Here is a 20286-nt window from a genome sequence, read left to right as displayed (position 1 = left end):
TCTCATAGATGATGTGTTTCATAGATGATGTGTCTCATAGATGATGTGTCTCATATATGATTGTCTCATAGATGATGTGTCTCATAGATGATGTGTCTCATAGATGATTGTCTCATAGATGATGTGTCTCATAGATGATGTGTCTCATAGATGATTGTCTCATAGATGATGTGTCTCATAGATGATGTGTCTCATAGATGATGTGTCTCATAGATGATTGTCTCATAGATGATGTGTCTCATAGATGATGTGTCTCATAGATGATTGTCTCATAGAATGTGTCTCATAGATGATGTGTCTCATAGATGATTGTCTCATAGATGATGTGTCTCATAGATGATGTGTCTCATAGATGATGTGTCTCATAGATGATTGTCTCAAAGATGATTGTCTAATAGATGATGTTTCTCATAGATGATGTGTCTCATAGATGATGTGTCTCATAGATGATGTGTCTCATAGATGATTGTCTTATAGATGATGTGTCTCATAGATGATGTGTCTGATAGATGATTGTCTCATTAATGATGATGTGTCTCATAGATGATTGTCTCATAGATGATGTGTCTCATAGATGATTGTCTCATAGATGATGTGTCTCATAGATGATTGTCTCATAGATGATGTGTCTCATAGATGATTGTCTCATAGATGATGTGTCTCATAGATGATTGTCTCATAGATGATGTGTCTCATAGATGATGTGTCTCATAAATGATTGTCTCATAGATGATGTGTCTCATAGATGATGTGTCTCATAGATGATTGTCTTATAGATGTGTCTCATAGAAATGGGTCTCATAGATGATGTGTCTCATAGATGATTGTATCATAGATGATGTGTCTCATAGATGATGTGTCTCATAGATGATTGTCTCATAGATGATGTGTCTCATAGACGATTGTCTTATAGATGTGTCTCATAGATGATTGTCTCATAGATATGTCTCATAGATGATTGTCTCATAGATGATGTGTCTAATAGATGATGTGTCTCATAGATGTGTCTCATAGATGATTGTCTCATAGATGATTGTCTCATAGGTATGTCTCATAGATGATTGTCTCATAGATGTGTCTCATAGATGATTGTCTCATAGATGTGTCTCATAGATGATTGTCTTATAGATATGTCTCATAGATGTGTCTCATAGATGTGTCTCATAGATGTGTCTCATAGATGATTGTCTCATAGATGTGTCTCATAGATGATTGTCTTATAGATATGTCTCATAGATGTGTCTCATAGATGTGTCTCATAGATGTGTCTCATAGATGATTGTCTCATAGATGTGTCTCATAGATGATTGTCTCATAGATGTGTCTCATAGATGTGTTTCATAGACGATTGTCTCGTAGATGATTGTCTCGAAGACGATTGTCTCGTAGACGATTGTCTCGTAGATGATTGTATCGTAGATGATTGTATCGTAGATGATTGTCTCATAGATGAATGTCTCGTAGATGATTGTTTCGTAAATGATTGTCTCGTAGATGATTGACTCGTAGATGATTGTGTCGTAGATGATTGTCTCGAAGATGATTGTCTCGTAGATGATTGTCTCGTAGATGATTGTCTCATAGATGATTGTCTCGTAGATGATTGACTCGTAGGTGATTGTGTTGTAGATGATTGTCTCGTAGATGATTGTCTCGAAGATGATGGTCTCATAGATGATTGTCTCATAGATGATGTGTCTCAAAGATGGTGTGTCTCATAGATGATTGTCTCATAGATGATTGTCTCATAGATGATTGTCTCATAGATGATTGTCTCATAGATGATGTGTCTCATAGATGATGTGTCTCATAGATGATTGTCTCATAGATGATTGTCTCATAGATGATTGTCTCGTAGATGATGGTCTCGTAGATGATTGTCTTATAGATGATGTGTCTCATAGATGATGTGTCTCATAGATGGTGTCTCATAGATGATTGTCTTATAGATGTGTCTCATAGAAATGTGTCTCATAGATGATGTGTCTCATAGATGGTTGTCTCATAGATGATTGTCTCATAGATGATGTGTCTCATAGATGATGTGTCTCATAGATGATTGTCTCATAGATGATGTGTCTCATAGATGATGTGTCTCATAGATGATTGTCTTATAGATGTGTCTCATAGATGATGTGTCTCATAGATGATTGTCTCATAGATGATGTGTCTCATAGATGATGTGTCTCATAGATGATGTGTCTCAAAGATGATGTGTCTCATCGATGATTGTCTTATAGATATGACTCATAGATGATTGTCTCATAGATGTGTCTCATAGATGATTGTCTCATAGATATGTCTCATAGATGTGTCTCATAGATGTGTCTCATAGATGTGTCTCATAGATGATTGTCTCATAGATGTGTCTCATAGATGTGTCTCATAGATGATTGTCTCATAGATGTGTCTCATAGATGTGTCTCATAGATCATTGTCTAATAGATGTGTCTCATAGATGTGTCTCATAGATGATTGTCTCATAGATGTGTCTCATAGATGTGTTTCATAGACGATTGTCCCGTAGACGATTGTCTCGTAGATGATTGTATCGTAGATGATTGTCTCGTAGATGATTGTCTCATAGATGAATGTCTCGTAGATGATTGTTTCGTAAATGATTGTCTCGTAGATGATTGACTCGTAGATGATTGACTCGTAGATGATTGTGTCGTAGATGATTGTCTCGTAGATGATTGTCTCGTAGATGATTGTCTCGTAGATGATTGTCTCGAAGATGATTGACTCGTAGATGATTGTGTCGTAGATGATTGTCTCGTAGATGATTGTCTCGTAGATGATGGTCTCATAGATGATTGTCTCATAGAATGTGTCTCATAGATGGTGTGTCTCATAGATGATTGTCTCATAGATGATTGTCTCATAGATGATGTGTCTCATAGATGATGTGTCTCATAGATGATTGTCTCATAGATGATTGTCTCATAGATGATTGTCTCGTAGATGATTGTCTCGTAGATGATTGACTCGAAGATGATTGTGTCGTAGATGATGTGTCTCATAGATGATTGTCTTATAGATGTGTCTCATAGAAATGTGTCTCATAGATGATGTGTCTCATAGATGATTTGTATCATAGATGATGTGTCTCATAGATGATTGTCTTATAGATGTGTCTCATAGATGATGTGTCTCATAGATGATGTGTCTCATAGATGATGTGTCTCAAAGATGATGTGTCTCATCGATGATTGTCTCATAGATGTGTCTCATAGATGATTGTCTCATAGATATGTCTCATAGATGATTGTCTCATAGATGTGTCTCATAGATGATTGTCTCATAGATGTGTCTCATAGATGATTGTCTCATAGATGTGTCTCATAGATGATTGTCTTATAGATATGTCTCATAGATGTGTCTCATAGATGATTGTCTCATAGATGTGTCTCATAGATGATTGTCTCATAGATGTGTCTCATAGATGATTGTCTTATAGATATGTCTCATAGATGTGTCTCATAGATGTGTCTCATAGATGATTGTCTCATAGATGTGTCTCATAGATGATTGTCTTATAGATATGTCTCATAGATGTGTCTCATAGATGTGTCTCATAGATGATTGTCTCATAGATGTGTCTCATAGATGATTGTCTCATAGATGTGTCTCATAGATGTGTTTCATAGACGATTGTCTCGTAGACGATTGTCTCGAAGACGATTGTCTCGTAGACGATTGTCTCGTAGATGATTGTATCGTAGATGATTGTCTCGTAGATGATTGTCTCATAGCTGAATGTCTCGTAGATGATTGTTTCGTAAATGATTGTCTCGTAGATGATTGACTCGTAGATGATTGTGTCGTAGATGATTGTCTCGAAGATGATTGTCTCGTAGATGATTGTCTCGTAGATGATTGTCTCATAGATGATTGTCTCGTAGATGATTGACTCGTAGATGATTGTGTCGTAGATGATTGTCTCGTAGATGATTGTCTCGAAGATGATGGTCTCATAGATGATTGTCTCATAGATGATGTGTCTCATAGATGGTGTGTCTCATAGAATATTGTCTCATAGATGATTGTCTCATAGATGATTGTCTCATAGATGATTGTCTTATAGATATGTCTCATAGATGTGTCTCATAGATGTGTCTCATAGATGATTGTCTCATAGATGTGTCTCATAGATGTGTTTCATAGACGATTGTCTCGTAGACGATTGTCTCGAAGACAATTGTCTCGTAGACGATTGTCTCGTAGATGATTGTATCGTAGATGATGGTCTCGTAGATGATTGTCTCATAGATGAATGTCTCGTAGATGATTGTTTCGTAAATGATTGTCTCGTAGATGATTGACTCGTAGATGATTGACTCGTAGATGATTGTGTCGTAGATGATTGTCTCGTAGATGATTGTCTCGAAGATAATGGTCTCATAGATGATTGTCTCATAGATGATGTGTCTCATAGATGGTGTGTCTCATAGATGATTGTCTCATAGATGATTGTCTCATAGATGATGTGTCTCATAGATGATGTGTCTCATAGATGATGTGTCTCATAGATGGTGTCTCATAGATGATTGTCTTATAGATGTGTCTCATAGAAATGTGTCTCATAGATGATGTGTCTCATAGATGGTGTCTCATAGATGATTGTCTTATAGATGTGTCTCATAGAAATGTGTCTCATAGATGATGTGTCTCATAGATGATTGTATCATAGATGATGTGTCTCATAGATGATGTGTCTCATAGATGATTGTCTCAAAGATGATGTGTCTCATAGATAATGTGTCTCATAGATGATTGTCTCAAAGATGTGTCTCATAGATAATGTGTCTCATAGATGATGTGTCTCATAGATGATTGTCTTATAGATGTGTCTCATAGATGATGTGTCTCATAGATGATTGTCTCATAGATGATGTGTCTCATAGATGATGTGTCTCATAGATGATGTGTCTCAAAGATGATGTGTCTCATCGATGATTGTCTTATAGATATGACTCATAGATGATTGTCTCATAGATGTGTCTCATAGATGATTGTCTCATAGATATGTCTCATAGATGTGTCTCATAGATGTGTCTCATAGATGTGTCTCATAGATGATTGTCTCATAGATGATTGTCTCATAGATGATTGTCTCATAGGTGATGTGTCTCATAGATGATGTGTCTCATAGATGTGTCTCATAGATGATTGTCTCATAGATCATTGTCTCATAGATGTGTCTCATAGATGTGTCTCATAGATGATTGTCTCATAGATGTGTCTCATAGATGTGTTTCATAGACGATTGTCCCGTAGACGATTGTCTCGTAGATGATTGTATCGTAGATGATTGTCTCGTAGATGATTGTCTCATAGATGAATGTCTCGTAGATGATTGTTTCGTAAATGATTGTCTCGTAGATGATTGACTCGTAGATGATTGACTCGTAGATGATTGTGTCGTAGATGATTGTCTCGTAGATGATTGTCTCGTAGATGATTGTCTCGTAGATGATTGTCTCGAAGATGATTGACTCGTAGATGATTGTGTCGTAGATGATTGTCTCGTAGATGATTGTCTCGTAGATGATGGTCTCATAGATGATTGTCTCATAGAATGTGTCTCATAGATGGTGTGTCTCATAGATGATTGTCTCATAGATGATTGTCTCATAGATGATGTGTCTCATAGATGATGTGTCTCATAGATGATTGTCTCATAGATGATTGTCTCATAGATGATTGTCTCGTAGATGATTGTCTCGTAGATGATTGACTCGAAGATGATTGTGTCGTAGATGATGTGTCTCATAGATGATTGTCTTATAGATGTGTCTCATAGAAATGTGTCTCATAGATGATGTGTCTCATAGATGATTGTATCATAGATGATGTGTCTCATAGATGATGTGTCTCATAGATGATTGTCTCAAAGATGATGTGTCTCATAGATAATGTGTCTCATAGATAATTTGTCTCATAGATGATGTGTCTCATAGATGATTGTCTTATAGATGTGTCTCATAGATGATGTGTCTCATAGATGATGTGTCTCATAGATGATGTGTCTCAAAGATGATGGTCTCATAGATGTGTCTCATCGATGATTGTCTCATAGATGTGTCTCATAGATGATTGTCTCATAGATATGTCTCATAGATGATTGTCTCATAGATGTGTCTCATAGATGATTGTCTTATAGATATGTCTCATAGATGTGTCTCATAGATGTGTCTCATAGATGTGTCTCATAGATGATTGTCTCATAGATGTGTCTCATAGATGATTGTCTTATAGATATGTCTCATAGATGTGTCTCATAGATGTGTCTCATAGATGATTGTCTCATAGATGTGTCTCATAGATGATTGTCTTATAGATATGTCTCATAGATGTGTCTCATAGATGTGTCTCATAGATGATTGTCTCATAGATGTGTCTCATAGATGATTGTCTCATAGATGTGTCTCATAGATGTGTTTCATAGACGATTGTCTCGTAGACGATTGTCTCGAAGACGATTGTCTCGTAGACGATTGTCTCGTAGATGATTGTATCGTAGATGATTGTCTCGTAGATGATTGTCTCATAGCTGAATGCCCCGTAGATGATTGTTTCGTAAATGATTGTCTCATAGATGATTGACTCGTAGATGATTGTGTCGTAGATGATTGTCTCGAAGATGATTGTCTCGTAGATGATTGTCTCGTAGATGATTGTCTCATAGATGATTGTCTCGTAGATGATTGACTCGTAGATGATTGTGTCGTAGATGATTGTCTCGTAGATGATTGTCTCGAAGATGATGGTCTCATAGATGATTGTCTCATAGATGATGTGTCTCATAGATGGTGTGTCTCATAGAATATTGTCTCATAGATGATTGTCTCATAGATGATTGTCTCATAGATGATGTGTCTCATAGATGATGTGTCTCATAGATGATTGTCTCATAGCTGATTGTCTTATAGATATGTCTCATAGATGTGTCTCATAGATGATTGTCTCATAGATGTGTCTCATAGATGTGTTTCATAGACGATTGTCTCGTAGACGATTGTCTCGAAGACGATTGTCTCGTAGACGATTGTCTCGTAGATGATTGTATCGTAGATGATTGTCTCGTAGATGATTGTCTCACAGATGAATGTCTCGTAGATGATTGTTTCGTAAATGATTGTCTCGTAGATGATTGACTCGTAGATGATTGTGTCGTAGATGATTGTCTCGTAGATGATTGTCTCGAAGATGATGGTCTCATAGATGATTGTCTCATAGATGATGTGTCTCATAGATGGTGTGTCTCATAGATGATTGTCTCATAGATGATTGTCTCATAGATGATTGTCTCATAGATGATGTGTCTCATAGATGATGTGTCTCATAGATGATTGTCTCATAGATGATTGTCTCATAGATGATTGTCTCGTAGATGATTGTCTCGTAGATGATTGACTCGTAGATGATGGTCTCGTAGATGATTGTCTTATAGATGATGTGTCTCATAGATGATGTGTCTCATAGATGATGTGTCTCATAGATGGTGTCTCATAGATGATTGTCTTATAGTTGTGTCTCATAGAAATGTGTCTCATAGATGATGTGTCTCATAGATGATTGTATCATAGATGATGTGTCTCATAGATGATGTGTCTCATAGATGATTGTCTCAAAGATGATGTGTCTCATAGATAATGTGTCTCATAGATGATGTGTCTCATAGATGATTGTCTTATAGATGTGTCTCATAGATGATGTGTCTCATAGATGATTGTCTCATAGATGATGTGTCTCATAGATGATGTGTCTCATAGATGATGTGTCTCAAAGATGATATGTCTCATCGATGATTGTCTTATAGATATGACTCATAGATGATTGTCTCATAGATGTGCCTCATAGATGATTGTCTCATAGATATGTCTCATAGATGATTGTCTCATAGATGTGTCTCATAGATGATTGTCTTATAGATATGTCTCATAGATGTGTCTCATAGATGTGTCTCATAGATGTGTCTCATAGATGATTGTCTCATAGATGTGTCTCATAGATGTGTCTCATAGATGATTGTCTCATAGATCATTGTCTCATAGATGTGTCTCATAGATGATTGTCTCATAGATGTGTTTCATAGACGATTGTCTCGTAGACGATTGTCTCATAGATGATTGTATCGTAGATGATTGTCTCGTAGATGATTGTCTCATAGATGAATGTCTCGTAGATGATTGTTTCGTAAATGATTGTCTCGTAGATGATTGACTCGTAGATGATTGACTCGTAGATGATTGTGTCGTAGATGATTGTCTCGTAGATGATTGTCTCGTAGATGATTGTCTCGTAGATGATTGTCTCGAAGATGATTGACTCGTAGATGATTGTCTCGTAGATGATTGTCTCGTAGATGATTGTCTCGTAGATGATGGTCTCATAGATGATTGTCTCATAGAATGTGTCTCATAGATGGTGTGTCTCATAGATGATTGTCTCATAGATGATTGTCTCATAGATGATGTGTCTCATAGATGATGTGTCTCATAGATGATTGTCTCATAGATGATTGTCTCATAGATGATTGTCTCGTAGATGATTGTCTCGTAGATGATTGACTCGAAGATGATTTTGTCGTAGATGATTGTCTCGTAGATGATTGTCTCGTAGATGATGGTCTCGTAGATGATTGTCTTATAGATGATGTGTCTCATAGATGATGTGTCTCATAGATAATGTGTCTCATAGAGGATGTGTCTCATAGATGATGTGTCTCATAGATGATGTGTCTCAAAGATGATGTGTCTCATCGATGATTGTCTTATAGATATGACTCATAGATGATTGTCTCATAGATGTGTCTCATAGATGATTGTCTCATAGATATGTCTCATAGATGTGTCTCATAGATGTGTCTCATAGATGTGTCTCATAGATGATTGTCTCATAGATGTCTCTCATAGATGATTGTCTTATAGATATGTCTCATAGATGTGTCTCATAGATGTGTCTCATAGATGTGTCTCATAGATGATTGTCTCATAGATGTGTCTCATAGATGTGTCTCATAGATGATTGTCTCATAGATCATTGTCTCATAGATGTGTCTCATAGATGTGTCTCATAGATGATTGTCTCATAGATGTGTCTCATAGATGTGTTTCATAGACGATTGTCCCGTAGACGATTGTCTCGTAGATGATTGTATCGTAGATGATTGTCTCGTAGATGATTGTCTCATAGATGAATGTCTCGTAGATGATTGTTTCGTAAATGATTGTCTCGTAGATGATTGACTCGTAGATGATTGACTCGTAGATGATTGTGTCGTAGATGATTGTCTCGTAGATGATTTTCTCGTAGATGATTGTCTCGTAGATGATTGTCTCGAAGATGATTGTCTCGTAGATGATGGTCTCATAGATGATTGTCTCATAGATGGTGTGTCTCATAGATGATTGTCTCATAGATGTGTCTCATAGATGATTGTCTCATAAATGTGTCTCATAGATGATTGTCTTGTACATATGTCTCATAGATGTGTCTCATAGATGTGTCTCATAGATGTGTCTCATAGATGATTGTCTCATAGATGTGTCTCATAGATGATTGTCTTATAGATATGTCTCATAGATGATTGTCTCATAGATGTGTCTCATAGATGTGTTTCATAGACGATTGTCTCGTAGACGATTGTCTCGTAGACGATTGTCTCGTAGATGATTGTATCGTAGATGATTGTCTCGTAGATGATTGTCTCATAGATGAATGTCTCGTAGATGATTGTTTCGTAAATGATTGTCCCGTAGATGATTGACTCGTAGATGATTGTGTCGTAGATGATTGTCTCGTAGATGATTGTCTCGTAGATGATTGTCTCGTAGATGATTGTCTCATAGATGATTGTCTCGTAGATGATTGTCTCGTAGATGATTGTGTCGTAGATGATTGTGTCGTAGATGATTGTCTCGTAGATGATTGTCTCGTAGATGATGGTCTCATAGATGATTGTCTCATAGATGATGTGTCTCATAGATGGTGTGTCTCATAGATGATTGTCTCATAGATGATTGTCTCATAGATGATGTGTCTCATAGATGATGTGTCTCATAGATGATTGTCTTATAGATGATGTGTCATAGATGATGTGTCTCATAGATGATTGTCTCATAGATGATTGTCTCATAGATGATTGTCTCGTAGATGATTGTCTCGTAGATGATTGACTCGTAGATGATTGTGTCATAGATGATTGTCTCGTAGATGATTGTCTCGTAGATGATGGTCTCGTCGATGATTGTCTCGTAGACGATTGTCTCATAGATGATGTGTCTCATAGATGATTGTCTTATAGATGATGTGTCTCATAGATGATGTGTCTCATAGATTATTGTCTTATAGATGTGTCTCATAGATGATGTGTCTCATAGATTATTGTCTCATAGATGATGTGTCTCATAGATGATGTGTTTCATAGATGATGTGTCTCATAGATGATGTGTCTCAGATGATGTGTATCATAGATGATGTGTCTCATAGATGATGTGTCTCATAGATGATTGTCTCATAGATGATTGTCTTATAGATGATGTGTCTCATAGATGATGTGTCTCATAGATGATTGTCTCATAGATGATGTGTCTCATAGATGATTGTCTCATAGATGATGTGTCTCATAGATGATTGTCTCATCGATGATGTGTCTCATAGATGATTGTCTCATAGATGATGTGTCTCATAGATGATTGTCTCATAGATGATGTGTCTCATAGATGATTGTCTCATAGATGATGTGTCTCATAGATGATTGTCTCATAGATGATGTGTCTCATAGATGATTGTCTCATAGATGATGTGTCTCATAGATGATGTGTCTCATAGATGATGTGTCTCATAGATGATTGTCTTATAGATGTGTCTCATGATGATGTGTCTCATAGATGATGTGTCTCATAGATGATTGTCTCATAGATGATGTCTCATAGATAATGTGTCTCATAGATGATTGTCTCATAGATTATGTGTCTCATAGATGATGTGTCTCATAGATGATGTGTCTCATAGATGATTGTCTTATAGATGTGTCTCATAAATGATGTGTCTCATAGATGATTGTCTATAGATGATGTGTCTCATAGATGATGTGTCTCATAGATGATGTGTCTCATAGATGATGTGTCTCATAGATGTGTCTCATAGATGATTGTCTCATAGATGTGTCTCATAGATGTGTCTCATAGATGATTGTCTCATAGATGATTGTCTCATAGATGTGTCTCATAGATGTGTCTCATAGATGATTGTCTCATAGATATGTCTCATAGATGATTGTCTCATAGATGTGTCTAATAGATGATTGTCTAATAGATGTGTCTCATAGATGATTGTCTTATAGATATGTCTCATAGATGTGTCTCATAGATGTGTCTCATAGATGTGTCTCATAGATGATGTGTCTCATAGATGGTGTGTCTCATAGATGATTGTCTCATAGATTATTCTCTCATAGATGATTGTCTCATAGATGGTGTGTCTCATAGATGATTGTCTCATAGATGATTGTCTCATAGATGATTGTCTCATAGATGATGTGTCTCATAGATGATGTGTCTCATAGATGATGTGTCACATAGATGATTGTCTTATAGATGATGTGTCTCATAGATGATGTGTCTCATAGATGATTGTCTCATAGATGATTGTCTCGTAGATGATTGTCTCGTAGATGATTGACTCGTAGATGATTGTGTCGTAGATGATTGTCTCGTAGATGATTCTCGTAGACGATTGTCTCGTAGATGATTGTCTCATAGATGATTGTCTCGTAGATGATTGACTCGTAGATGATTGTGTCGTAGATGATTGTCTCGTAGATGATTGTCTCATAGATGATTGTCTCATAGATGTGTCTCATAGATGTGTCTCATAGATGATTGTCTCACAGATGATTGTCTCATAGATGTGTCTCATAGATGTGTCTCATAGATGTGTCTCATAGATGATTGTCTCATAGATGTGTCTCATAGATGTGTTTCATAGACGATTGTCTCGTAGACGATTGTCTCGTAGACGATTGTCTCGTAGATGATTGTATCGTAGATGATTGTATCGTAGATGATTGTCTCGTAGATGAATGTCTCGTAGATTATTGTGTCGTAGATGATTGTCTCGTAGATGATTGTGTCGTAGATGATTGACTCGTAGATGATTATCTCGTAGATGATGGTCTCGTAGATGATGGTCTCGTAGATGATTGTCTCGTAGATGATTGTGTCGTAGATGATTGTTTCGTAGATGATTTTCTCGTAGATGATTGTCTCGTAGATGATGGTCTCGTAGGTGTGCTGTTTGATGTTGGTGTGCTTCTGTTTTCTCCTCTGGTACCACCACAGCACACTATGCAAGGCAATCACTGAAACAAGAACTGCGTCCCAAACAGCACCCTATTCCCTATGTAGTGCACTCCTTTTGATCACATAGTGCACTACGTAGGGAAACAGGGTGCCATTTGGGCCCTGGTCAAAGGATACGTTGGATGGTTTTCTGATGGCTGATTTATTGAGGAAACTTACCAGCAATGACTGTGATGTGTGGTGGTCTTTACTGTAAGTGGATGAGAGAGTCTGGTAAATGACCGACCATGTAAACGAATGGAAAGCTCTGGAACATTGGATGGTTCCCCAAATGTGTGCTATTTGTTTAGTCCTGTTCTGTTCTACACCGAGGACCACATTGGGATGCATCTATCGCTCCGTCATCCTCTGAGGGTTTCTAGGTGCTTTGAAATTGTTTTAAATTCTACACATTTTTTTTTACCTAAAAATCTGTCAAGCAATCTGTCAAGCAAGCATCAATCCTAAAAGTAGTGCACTATATAGGGAATAGGGTGCCAGTCCTGGTCTAAAGTAGTGCACTATATAGGGGATAGGGTGCCTACGGACCGTGGTGAAAGACTATGTTGTTGTGTTTTGTGTTTTGTAGGAGTCGGAGGGATCGTAAAGGGCGTAGCGACAGCGTCTCAGACTGTCAGAACTGGCAGGACCTGGACTCACAGAACACCGTTAATAAAATAGAAAACATCGAGACGTCAGTCGAAGTGGTGGACGGGAGGCAGAAGGTTGGTTCTCACTCCCTAAAACAAAAGTTTACACCATTTAACAATACTGCAAATGTTGTCTGAATGTTATCTGAATGTTACCTGAACGTTACTTGAACGTTACTTGAACGTTATTTGAACGTTACCTGAACGTTACCTGAATGTTTCATCATGACAGCGTTAGTACATTATTCTATCATTCTGATCAAGTATCTCAGAGAGAGAGACAATGTTAGATCTCTGAGAACAAATGTTATCTGAATGTTATCTGAATGTTGAATCATAACCATGCTATAATATTATTGTTGCCTATAATTTTGATCAAGTTTCTAATTAGGATTTAGTAGGTAGTAGATTTATTAGGTTGCTTTCAGTTTTAAACTGAATCGTACACCAATTTACAATCATAGATTGATGATTTAATAAAGCTTTAGTATCTCAGAGATAGAACAGGAAGTACCTAGTTGGCAGAACAACTCTTCATACAGTGGGGAGAACATGTATTTGATACACTGCCGATTCTGCAGGTTTTCCTACTTACAAAGCATGTAGAGGTCTGTCATTTTTATCATAGGTACACTTCAACTGTGAAAGACGGAATCTAAAACAAAAATCCAGAAAATCACATTGTATGATTTTTAAGTAATTAATTTGCATTTTATTGCATGACATAAGTATTTGATACATCAGAAAAGCAGAACTTAATATTTGGTACAGAAACCTTTGTTTGCAATTACAGAGATCATACATTTCCTGTAGTTCTTGACCAGGTTAGCACACACTGCAGCAGGGATTTCGGCCCACTCCTCCATGCAGACCTTCTCCAGATCTTTCAGGTTTCGGGGTTGTCGCTGGGCCATACGGACTTTCACCTCCCTCCAAAGATTTTCTATTGGGTTCAGATCTGGAGACTGGCTAGGCCACTGCAGGACCTTGAGATGCTTCTTACAGAGCCACTCCTTAGTTGCCCTGGCTGTGTGTTTCGGGTCGTTGTCATGCTGGAAGACATAGCCACGACCCATCTTCAATGCTCTTACTGAGGGAAGGAGGTTATTGGCCAAGATCTCAGGACACATGGCCCCATCCATCCTCCCCTCAATACGGTGCAGTCTTCCTGTCCCCTTTGCAGAAAAGCATCCCCAAAGAATGATGTTTCCACCTCCATGCTTCACGGTTGTGATGGTGTTCTTGGGGTTGTACTCATCCTTCTTCTTCCTCCAAACACGGTGAGTGGAGTTTAGACCAAAAAGCTCTATTTTTGTCTCATCAGACCACATGATCTTCTCCCATTCCTCCTCTGGATCAGCCAGATGGTCATTGGCAAACTTCAGACAGGCCTGGACATGCACTGGCTTGAGCAGGGGGACCTTGCGTGCGCTGCAGGATTTTAATCCATGACGGCATAGTGTGTTACTAATGGTTTTCTTTGAGACTGTGGTCCCAGCTCTCTTTAGGTCATTGACCAGGTCCTGCCGTGTAGTTCTGGGCTGATCCCTCACCTTCCTCATGATCATTGATGCCCCACGAGGTGAGATTTTGCATGGAGCCCCAGACCGAGGGTGATTGACCGTCATCTTGAACTTCTTCCATTTTCTAATAATTGCGCCAACAGTTGTTGCCTTCTCACCAAGCTGCTTGCCTATTGTGCTATAGCCCATCCCAGCCTTGTGCAGGTCTACAATTTTATCCCTGATGTCCTTACACAGCTCTCTGGTCTTGGCCATTGTGGAGAGGTTGGAGTCTGTTTGATTGAATGTGTGGACAGGTGTCTTTCATACAGGTAACGAGTTCAAACAGGTGCAGTTAATACAGGTAATGAGTGGAGAACAGGGGGGCTTCTTAAAGAAAAACTAACAGGTCTGTGAGCGCCGGAATTCTTACTGGTTGGTAGGTGATCAAATACTTATGTCATGCAATAAAATGCAAATTAATTACTTAAAAATCATACAATGATATTTTCTGGATTTTGTTTTAGATTCTGTCTCTCACAGTTGAAGTGTACCTATGATAAAAATTACAGACCTCTACATGCTTTGTAAGTAGGAAAACCTGCAAAATTGGCAGTGTATCAAATACTTGTTATCCCCACTGTATAAGTGCCCGTAACCCTGAACTGAGGTATTTCTACCTAAGTGTCCCAAACAGTGTCCTGTGTGACAGAGAGAAGAGAGGGCAAGTGTTCCATTTCCACATCAGAAATATTTTGAACCCTCTTCCTGAGCACACTTCCTGAGGGGAATGGGACTATACACACACACACACCACACACACACACACGCACACACAGCACACGTCCTGTTGTGGGTCACACCTGTGAGATCAGTTCCTGTTGTGGGTCACACCTGTGAGATCACTTCCTGTTGTGAGGGAGTGGCAGGCGTGGCAGCAGAAAGGTTTGAGTCACGTCAAGTTCTACAGAAGAGACCGTGTTCTCATCAACCACCATCAACACAGCCACACCAGGACAACCAGAGTCAGAGTAGCATGGGGACAACCAGGACAACCAGGAAAACCAGGACAACCAGAGTCAGAGTAGCATGGAATCAACCAGGACAACCAGAGTCAGAGTAGCATGGAATCAACCAGGACAACCAGAGTCAGAGTAGCATGGAATCAACCAGGACAACCAGAGTCAGAGTAGCATGGAATCAACCAGGACAACCAGAGTCAGAGTAGCATGGAATCAACCAGGACAACCAGAGTCAGAGTAGCATGGGGACAACCAGGACAACCAGAGTCAGAGTAGCATGGAAACAACCAGGACAACCAGAGCCAGAGTAGCATGGAAACAACCAGGACAACCAGAGCCAGAGTAGCTTGGAAACAACCAGGACAGCCAGGACAACCAGAGCCAGAGTAGCATGGAAACAATCAGGACAACCAGGACAACCAGAGCCAGAGTAGCATGGAAACAACCAGGACAACCAGAGCCAGAGTAGCATGGAAACAATCAGGACAACCAGGAAAACCAGAGCCAGAGTAGCATGGAATCAAATCAAATCAAATCAAATTTATTTATATAGCCCTTCGTACATCAGCTGATATCTCAAAGTGCTGTACAGAAACCCAGCCTAAAACCCCAAACAGCAAGCAATGCAGGTGTAGAAGCACGGTGGCTAGGAAAAACTCCCTAGAAAGGCCAAAACCTAGGAAGAAACCTAGAGAGGAACCAGGCTATGTGGGGTGGCCAGTCCTCTTCTGGCTGTGCCGGGTGGAGATTATAACAGAACATGGCCAAGATGTTCAAATGTTCATAAATGACCAGTATGGTTGAATAATAATAAGGCAGAACAGTTGAAACTGGAGCAGCAGCACGGTCAGGTGGACTGGGGACAGCAAGGAGTCATCATGTCAGGTAGTCCTGGGGCATGGTCCTAGGGCTCAGGTCCTCCGAGAGAGAGAAAGAAAGAGAGAATTAGAGAGAGCATATGTGGGGTGGCCAGTCCTCTTCTGGCTGTGCCGGGTGGAGATTATAACAGAACATGGCCAAGATGTTCAAATGTTCATAAATGACCAGCATGGTCCAATAATAATAAGGCAGAACAGTTGAAACTGGAGCAGCCAGGACAACCAGAGTCAGAGTAGCATGGAATCAACCAGGATAACCAGAGTCAGAGTAGCATGGGGACAACCAGGACAACCAGAGTCAGAGTAGCATGGAAACAACCAGGACAATCAGAGTAAGAGTAGCATGGAAACAACCAGGACAACCAGAGTCAGAGTAGCATGGAAACAACCAGGACAACCAGAGTCCGAGTAGCATGGAAACAACCAGGACAACCAGAGTCCGAGTAGCATGGAAACAACCAGGACAACCAGAGCCAGAGTAGCATGGAAACAACCAGGACAACCAGAGTCAGTGTAGCATGGAAACAACCAGGACAACCAGGACAACCAGAGCCAGAGTAGCATGGAAACAACCAGGACAACCAGAGCCAGAGTAGCATGGAAACAACCAGGACAACCAGGACAGCCAGAGCCAGAGTAGCATGTAATCAACCAGGACAACCAGGACAACCAGAGTCAGAGTAGCATGGAAACAACCAGGACAACCAGAGCCAGGGTAGCATGGAAACAACCAGGACAACCAGAGCCAGAGTAGCTTGGAAACAACCAGGACAGCCAGGACAACCAGAGCCAGAGTAGCATGGAAACAACCAGGACAACCAGGACAACCAGAGCCAGAGTAGCATGGAAACAACCAGGACAACCAGAGCCAGAGTAGCATGGAAACAACCAGGACAGCCAGGACAACCAAAGTCAGAATAGCATGGAAACAACCAGGACAACAAGGACAGCCAGAGTCAGAGTAGCTTGGAAACAACCAGGACAACCAGGACAACAAGAGCCAGAATAGCATGGAATCAACCAGGACAACCAGAGCCAGAGTAGCATGGGGACAACCAGGACAACAAGAGTCAGAGTAGCTTGGAAACAACCAGGACAACCAGGACAACAAGAGCCAGAATAGCATGGAATCAACCAGGACAACCAGAGCCAGAGTAGCATGGGGACAACCAGGACAACCAGAGTCAGAGTAGCATGGAAACAACCAGGACAACCAGGACAGCCAGAGTCAGAGTAGCTTGGAAACAACCAGGACAACCAGAGCCAGAGTAGCATGGAAACAACCAGGACAACCAGGAAAACCAGGACAGCCAGAGTGGCATGGAAACAACCAGGACAGCCAGGACAACCAGAGTCAGAGTAGCATGGAAACAACCAGGACAGCCAGAACAACCAGAACAACCAGGACAACCAGAGTCAGAGTAGCATGGAAACAACCAGGACAGCCAGGACAACCAGAACAACCAGGACAACCAGGACAACCAGAGTCAGAGTAGCATGGAAACAACCAGGACAGCCAGGACAACCAGAACAACCAGGACAACCAGAGTCAGAGTAGCATGGAAACAACCAGGACAACCAGGACAACCGGAACAACCAGGACAACCAGAGGCAGAGTAGCATGGAAACAACCAGGACAGCCAGGACAACCAGAGTCAGAGTAGCATGGAAACAACCAGGACAACCAGGACAGCCAGGACAACCAGGACAACCAGAGTCAGAGTAGCATGGAAACAACCAGGACAACCAGGACAGCCAGGACAACCAGAGTCAGAGTAGCATGGAAACAACCAGGACAGCCAGGACAACCGGAACAACCAGGACAACCAGAGTCAGAGTAGCATGGAAACAACCAGGACAACCAGGACATCCAGGACAACCAGGACAACCAGAGTCAGAGTAGCATGGAAACAACCAGGACAACCAGGACAGCCAGAGTCAGAGTAGCATGGAAACAACCAGGACAACCAGAGTCAGAGTAGCATGGAAACAACCAGGACAACCAGGACAACCAGAGTCAGAGTAGCATGGAAACAACCAGGACAACCAGGACAACCAGAGTCAGAGTAGCATGGAAACAACCAGGACAACCAGGACAGCCAGGACAACCAGAGTCAGAGTAGCATGGAAACAACCAGGACAGCCAGGACAACCAGAGTCAGAGTAGCATGGAAACAACCAGGACAACCAGAGTCAGAGTAGCGTGGAAACAACTAGGACAACCAGGACAGCCAGGACAACCAGAGTCAGAGTAGCATGGAAACAACCAGGACAGCCAGGACAACCAGAGTCAGAGTAGCATGGGGACAACCGGGACAACCAGAGTCAGAGTAGCATGGAAACAACCAGGACAACCAGGACAACCAGAGTCAGAGTAGCATGAAAACAACCAGGACAACCAGGACAATCAGAGTCAGAGTAGCATGGAAACAACCAGGACAGCCAGGACAACCAGAGTCAGAGTAGCATGGAAACAACCAGGACAGCCAGGACAACCAGAGTCAGAGTAGCATGGAAACAACCAGGACAACCAGGACAGCCAGGACAACCAGAGTCAGAGTAGCATGGAAACAACCAGGACAGCCAGGACAACCAGAGTCAGAGTAGCATGGAAACAACCAGGACAACCAAAGTCAGAATAGCATGGAATCAACCAGGACAGCCAGAGTCAGATTAGCATGGGGACAACCAGGACAACCAGGACAACCAGAGTCAGAGTAGCATGGAAACAACCAGGACAACCAGGACAACCAGAGTCAGAGTAGATACTAGTGGATTGAGTGTGGGTTCCAGGTCAGGGGTCAAAGTCCCAGGCAGTTGTCTAGTAAAAAACACTTCCACACATAATAAAACATTTAGAAGCCATCCAGCCAGAAGCCTTCCTTTCCTGTTCAGCACTTTCAATGTAATAGTACATTTATTTAGTATGAAAACCATGTTTGTATTGAAACCTGTCTTCCTCTAGATAGTCAGCAGGCTGGTGATGCAGAACACTTGTTTTTTTAAATGTTTATATTCTCCTCACCTCCCCTTCCCTCCCTCTCCCCTTCCCTCCCTCTCCCTCTCCTCTCCTCTCCTCCCCTCTCCTTCCCTCCCTCCCTCCCTCTCCTCTCTCTCTCTCTCTCTCTCTCTCTCTCTCTCTCTCTCTCTCTCTCTCATCTCCTCCCTCCCTCCCTCCCCCTCTCCTCTCCGCACCTATCCTCCCTCTCCCCTCCCTCCCCTCTCCTCTCCTCCCTCCCTCCCTCCCTCCCTCCCTCCCCCTCTCCTCTCCGCACCTATCCTCCCTCTCCCCTCCCTCCCTCTACTCTACTCTCCTCTCCTCCCTCCCTCTCCTCTCCTCTCCTCTCCTCTCCTCTCCTCTCCCTCTCCTCTCCTCCCTCCCTCCCTCCCTCCCTCCCTCCCTCTCCTCTCCGCACCTATCCTCCCTCTCCCCCTCCCTCCCCTCTCCTCTCCTCTCCTCTCCTCTCCCTCCCTCCCTCCCTCCCTCCCTCCCTCTCCTCTCCTCTCCTCTCCTCCCTCCCTCCCTCCCTCCCTCCCCCCCCTCTCCTCTCCGCACCTATCCTCCCTCTCCCCCTCCCTCCCTCTCCTCTCCTCTCCTCCCCTCTCCTCCCTCCCTCTCCTCTCCTCTCCTCCCTCCCTCCCTCCCTCCCTCCCTCTCCTCTCCTCCCTCCCTCCCTCCCTCCCCCCCCTCTCCTCTCCTCTCCTCTCCTCCCTCCCGCTCCTCCCTCCCTCCCTCTCCTCTCCTCTCTAGATAGTCAGCAGACTGGTGATCCAGAACGCCAGTGTATCAGTCATGTATAAATGTTCTGCTAACAACAAAGTGGGTAAAGACCAGAAGCTGATATACTTCTATGTGACCAGTGAGTATTTCAACGTATTTCCTT

The 20286-nt window shown here is 41.3% G+C and overlaps 1 protein-coding gene across 2 annotated transcripts in view; it reads left to right on the top strand.

Moving 5' to 3' along the window:
- Positions 1-20286, top strand: part of LOC112241499 (vascular endothelial growth factor receptor 3) — a 241298-nt gene that overhangs the window by 170208 nt on the left and 50804 nt on the right. For both annotated transcript variants that reach the window (XR_006079602.1, XR_006079603.1), the window contains 2 exons: positions 12940-13075; positions 20154-20262. The gene's annotated coding sequence lies outside the window, so the exon portion shown is untranslated. The remainder of the gene's footprint in view (positions 1-12939; positions 13076-20153; positions 20263-20286) is intronic.

This window comes from Oncorhynchus tshawytscha, linkage group LG21 (assembly GCF_018296145.1).
Source record: "Oncorhynchus tshawytscha isolate Ot180627B linkage group LG21, Otsh_v2.0, whole genome shotgun sequence".
NCBI lineage: Eukaryota > Metazoa > Chordata > Actinopteri > Salmoniformes > Salmonidae > Oncorhynchus > Oncorhynchus tshawytscha.
The sequence above is the reverse complement of the archived record's forward strand: the minus strand, read 5'-3'. Positions and strand labels throughout refer to the sequence as shown.